This window comes from Zingiber officinale, chromosome 7A, assembly GCF_018446385.1.
Source record: "Zingiber officinale cultivar Zhangliang chromosome 7A, Zo_v1.1, whole genome shotgun sequence".
In the NCBI taxonomy this organism is placed as follows: domain Eukaryota; kingdom Viridiplantae; phylum Streptophyta; class Magnoliopsida; order Zingiberales; family Zingiberaceae; genus Zingiber; species Zingiber officinale.
In genome coordinates this window covers 105820144-105826606 of record NC_055998.1, presented here as the reverse complement: position 1 = coordinate 105826606, position 6463 = coordinate 105820144, and positions in this window count along the sequence as shown.

Sequence of the window (6463 nt, the reverse complement as noted above, 5' to 3'; positions counted from 1 at the left end):
TGTGTCTAAATCTCAGCTTGAACCTGATGTTTTATTGAATGGATGCATAGATTGTTACCTATTTTGAGTGTATATTCTGATATAGATCGGCATGGCTTTAGGATGTTTGTTTAATGTTGAGTATCTAAAGTAACTATCCTTCTATATGGATCATAACCTCCTAAGGGGGAACAATTTTATGTATGGATGAGTCTTTTATTTGACCTAATAGGTTTTCCTTAATCATATGCTATGTAAGTGACCTACATAATTTAGAGACGTAAACCAGGGGGAGGCCTTGTTATATATAGAAGGTATTCTACTTAAAACTCAGACAAAGTTACTTCTTCACTTGATAGCATACTTGGTTACTGGTAGTAAAGGTACTCCATTACACCGTCATGGGGTGGTAATCGGTAGTAGTTTAGACCATTCCGCAAACATAGAAGTGGAGAACTAGGAATGGGAAAATATATAACACAACATTCACCATTACAATAAAATTAAAGGCCTAGAACATCTTCTTGAATTTAGGTATTCCTCAACTATCTTTCTTTTATTTCCATATTTTAATTGATAATCTCAAATCAAACAATTATCAATTCTGTCTAGTTGAATTTGAAGTGTAAAACCATTTAGCATTTGATCCTTAGTACTCGAGGGATCGACTTTTATATATTTTTTTATTTGACGGCGCCCGTGTGCTTGCGGGATCACATCAATGGTGAACTCATATCCCAAAGAATTATCACTTTCTACTTGGAAGTCGATCATCATGTAATTTTATAAAGGAGCCTTAATCCCTCATGGTTGGATATTTGCTCATGATACTCGAATGGAGTAGTATTTAAGTATGTTGTTTAGTTATTTCCCTTAGATGAGGATTCTTGAATTTGAGCAGTAAATTTAGGGACCAAATTTTTATTGATGGGAGAGAATGTAAGATACGAGAAATTAAATAATAAGTATTATTGTAGAAATAACATTATGAAATTTTCTAAAAATTTTTAGAATTTTTTTGAAATATAAACGGAGTCCCTATAATATGATTTAAAGGGATGGATATATTGGGCTAGGTGAAAGCCTCTTTGGATTACCCATTTAAGTTGAGAGTTGATTAGAAAATAGTACTAATTGATTAACCTAAGTTATAAACCTAAGTTTCTCTCCTCACCCTCTCCTCACCCGATCCCTCTTCTTATCTTCCTCACTTGCGCCCTAGATCCACGTCGTCTCCCTCTCTTGTGTGACACTCTCTTCGCATGAGGCCAGATCAATGTCATCGCGGTCGCCACCGTTGCAAGTGCCATCACCGTCAGGTGTGTAGGAGCTATTAGATTCCCTTATTCACATATCTCCCCATATCCTCTTCCCTCAATCCATCGTCGACGTATTGCCCTCTCTTGATCACTCATCGCTACCAACCATAGAGCCTCGACTCCGTAGCTGCCTCGCACTCGATTGCCAGATCTCATTGCCACCTCAAATCCAATCATTGGCGCACCTCAACAGTTCTTCATCTTTCGACGTTGGCCCCCATTCATCCTCGACTGGTCGTGATCCAACTGCTGTTGAAGGGGATTCAAGCATCCAATAACGGTGGTGTTCCTCTGTTGACACCCCCACTATTTCTTCGCCGATGTGAGCAAGCTAAGCATCGTTCGAGCACTGTCCTTCACGGTGTTATTCCACAGCCACCATGGGCTACCATCCTCTGCATGGTCACTGGTCGCTGGCACAAAATTGGGGTAAGTTTAATATCAGATTTGTAGAGATCTGATTTAAAATTTTGAATTTGGGATTGTGATTGGTTGTTTGCCAGCATTTATAGCTCCGACCAACACTGTTTATAAGTGATCCATAGCTCTGGTCATTCTATTCCGATAGTGAACCCCTCTGGCCGTGAGCCACCAGCGATCACCTTGGACTTGGGTGAGTTTTGGGGGTAATCCATGGTTGCAAACCCTAATTTAATTAGGTTATGGTATGATGAAGGTTAATTATTTGATTAAACCTAATCTAATCAATAAGAAGGATTAATTAGGGTTGATAATAGGGTTAACCTTAATTTGATTAATGGATTAGATTAATTGAAGTTGATCATTAATTAGAATTAATTAATGATCATTTGAATAGGGTTTTCCCAAGTGGTTTGAGATTTAGTTTATCTAGTTGTTGCATATGTGAATAGCTATATTGTACAGTATGTGATTGCAGGACTTTGATTCGAGATGAGCGTCTTGACGTGGGATTGTTTAGCTCGATCTACAATTAAGGCAGGTACTTCTTTCTTGGCCTCTTTAGTTCATTGAACTTAGTGCATGATTTTTTGATTGATGGATTAGGTTGCTTTACCTTAATCATGTTCATTGTTAGATTGTTTGATACTTATCTGCTTGACCTTGGAGATGATATAGTTATTTCATATATAGTGTTCGCTTTGGATATCTATACACTATTGTGTATACACATGTAGAGTATGCACTGTAGGGGATATATTGTTGACTATGTTAATATGTTGATTATCCATATGATGTTGAGTGTACACATGTTTGGTATGTGCTATTAGAGTGATCATATTCTCTTTGCATTTGCATATTGTGTGTATAGACGTGTCTGATGTGTATTATTAGACGAATTATGTTGATTGCACCTATGTTGTGTGTGCACACGTGTTTTGTGTGTACTAATGGAGGTTTTTATGTTGATTGTTCCTATGTTGTAGTGTGCATACGTGTCTAGTATGACTATTGGAGATATCTTGTTGATTATAAATATGTGGTAGTGTGCATACGTGTCTAGCATTATTATTAGAGGTTTCATATTATTTATATCTATGTTATGTGTGCATGCATGTCTGATGTGGTTATTAGAAGTATCAAGTCAATTAAACATATATTGGGTATGTACACGAGTTTGGTGTCTTTTGGTGGTATCAAGTTAATTGAACCTTTGTTGTCGCATAACCACATGTGTGGGGTGTATGATAGGTGTTGCTTTGTACTTTATGTGTTGATTCGTAGACACCTATTGGATCTATTCAAACCTATAGACTTAGGTGATTGATAGATCATGTACTAGAGGTACTTATGTAGATTGAGATGTTACATTGATGATGATCATGTTGGTATCATGACTATTTACATCATGTTCATTAGTGTACTACATGTTGATGATCATTGCCTCCCTTGTGATGTGAGAGAGTTGTTAGTCAATTTTAGCTGGCCATTCAACCATTGAGAGAGAGCGGTAGCTTGGAGTGGAGCTAGTATTGTCATGCCACCTAGCCACTCAAGGGTAGTGGTATCAGGCGTTATGAACAGTCACAGACCCAATGCTATGTAGTGAGATAGTTACTTAGCAAACTGTCCACCTCGACCGCTCTATAGTGGTATTTAGAGGGTAGTACAGTTGTCATTGTCCCCGCTTCTCAACTACACAGGGGTTGTGGTGTTTTGATGGGTGGGTGGGAGTGACCATGTTGCTTGCATGTGCATATTATATATAATATACGGTGCATCTTTCTGAGATATATCAACATTTGCATGTGATTATTATACATGCTTGAGATATGATTGTTGCATATGGTTATCATGTTTCATACATGTTCATTTGTCATACATGTATATGTTGTCAGTTATACTGCTCAGGTGTTATGAGCAAATTTGTTGCATGCACAAACAAACTCCCGACAGCTAAGATCTCAGCACGATCAAGCGTCCATGCCTCTTTCTATATCCATAAGAAACAAGCCTCCGTTTGTCTCATGAACTCACAAAATGGAGAAGAAAACAACCTTTGGTTATGCTAGCAACCTTCAAGGTAATTTCGGTGGAGAAAGGAAGAAAGGATGAAGGCAATGAACACACATACAATCAATGGACAAAATTCACCCATTTGTATTCCTATGGAATACCAAAAGTCCTTTTGGCTCTTGATCTTCCTTTTGCCTCTTGATTTTCTTCATGAATTGACTCTTAATCATCTTTCATGAAGAATCTTTTTGGTCAAGTCAAAATTGACCTTTCCTCTTCGTTGGTGAATTCAATTTCACCCAATGAGTGTAACTCATTGATTCTCATGCAATTTTGAATTTAATGGATCACCATTTCATTAATTCGAATTGACTCAATGAGTCTAGTTTGAATTAGACTCAATCCAATAATTGGATGCAATTGAGTCTAACTCAATAAATCTAATTTAGATTAGGCTTAATCTAATGATCCATCATATGAACCCATCTCCAAATCTACTTGTTCTTTGTGTGTGACTCAATAGGTTCTCGTAACATTGGCAATGTATCTAAATCAACATTTAGATACATAAGCAATGAGTGGAATCTAACAAGGCATCATTGCTACCCAAGTGATGAGAATGTCGAGATCCGACATAGCCTTTCCATGTCTATTATCTTGTATGACTTGTTCCTTCTATCCTTGATATCTAGATTGATCAATGAGGCATAGGCAGTGTCATCCTCCTTTCAACCTTTGTGTTTCTTGATCTCTAAGTAGACACACTTAATCAAATAAGCTCAATATCTCATATTGATGAATTTGAGCATGGCTATGCATTTTGTGTTCTACTTAATCAAGGGGCCCACATATATCGCTTTCATCATATGGAAGGGATAGATCTCATCTACATCACTCACATCCCTCCGCATAAGTTATTGCATACTCAGTGATCGACTTTATTATCCACCTTTTTACAGGTGACGTTTGTCGATACCAAAGTATACAACACCTTATGTAGGGAACTGTAGTGACTTCAGATCTAAGGACTATTCATATTAATAGTCACTATAAGAATGTTTATGACACTTATATAGCAATCCATGAAACATTCTTATGGCGGATCATTCAGTACATATTCTCATATATCATGTGTCAACCTAATATCTCATATCTATGACTTGTGAAATTAAGTTATCCATGACCTACATGCTAGTCTCAATGCATTAATATTGTCCTTGTATATTAATGCTTAACTAGGAATAGTATCTATAATATCTCACTATCAATTCAACCAATTGATATATTGTAGTTTAAAACTTACTATCCCAGAATATTATTATACTTATTCATTCGGCACTAAACTGAAATAAATATAATAACCAACTTTGCCTTTATTAATAATGAAATATGATACAAAAGGAGTCTTTTACAATCATCTCATAATCAATATTAGGGCTAATATTAACAATTTTCCTACTAAGACTGTATGCTTTGATCTTCATATTTTATATATATTATGCACTATCTTGTCTATTATCCGTTGAGTCACCTAGACTCACCACCCATTTGTGTATTGTCTTTTTTCTCAAGTAGAAGGTAGATGATTGTGGAGTTGCTTGGAGTATCTTATCTGCCAGTCCCACGTCATATCAGAGAACCTCCTTTACTTTGCACTTTTCTTGCCTTTCTTTGGATTTTTTATGTACTTAGCATTGTAATGATTTTGTCGTGAACTTGCTATTTTTCCTTGTGGCTACTTTTAATGTTTATGATGGTTGTTTTGTAAAGCCTAGGCGACTAGTAGTCTATCATTTTATGAGTTTTCCTTTATATCTTCTGCTATATTTTGTTTATTTCTATCCATGTGGGTTGTATACTGCATGGTTGTGTATAATTCTAGTCGTGTGGGTTATATTATAACGTCCCTAGTTTTTTTTTCTAAAACATACGGACGCCATGAATCATAATTGCATTTACATTCATTACGCATTCCTAATTTAACTAAGGTACTTAAATAGTTCTTAAAACAAATAACTACTAGCAACATTTAGTACTAGTCATATAGTCCCAGAACTTATTCTACAAAAGGAACATTTAACTAAGCGAAAACTGAAATGGAAAGTCTTCAGGTTGTACTACCATTGCCCCGAGCTTGCCTACCCGTCAACGCCACCTGCCCCATTCATCTCATTATGTGAAATAGTTAAAACTATGTGAGTCGAGAGACTTAGCATATTCAAATCATATTATGTATTAATTAGTTCCTATATCCATATGTCATTGCAGAAAACATGCCTAGCTAAGTGTTTATTCATATTAAAGCATTTTTTCGGTATGGGCATACAAAAGCATAAATGTAAACATATTACATGCAAGGACCTAGACTTGATCATAAACATAAAAGCATAGGCATAAGCATAAAAGCATAGACATAGGCATAAAAGCATAGACATAAGTATGAACATACTTAGTTGTAGGCATAAACAAACGTGAACATAAAAGAAACGTGAATCATGAGTAGTAGTGCATAGTCATGAGCATGAACATACGTAGCATAAACGTACACATGAACATATTCATGAACATAAGTTTTCATGGTTTGGCGCGCTCCCCGGGCTTAGGTCCCCGGGGTCATAACTTGGTAAGCTCCCTGGGTGATGTGTGTGTAACCGCAAGTACACGGTTATCATCAAGTAATAAAATTTATAAATGTCGATACCACGAAGATTGAAGATTAAATGCTAGTT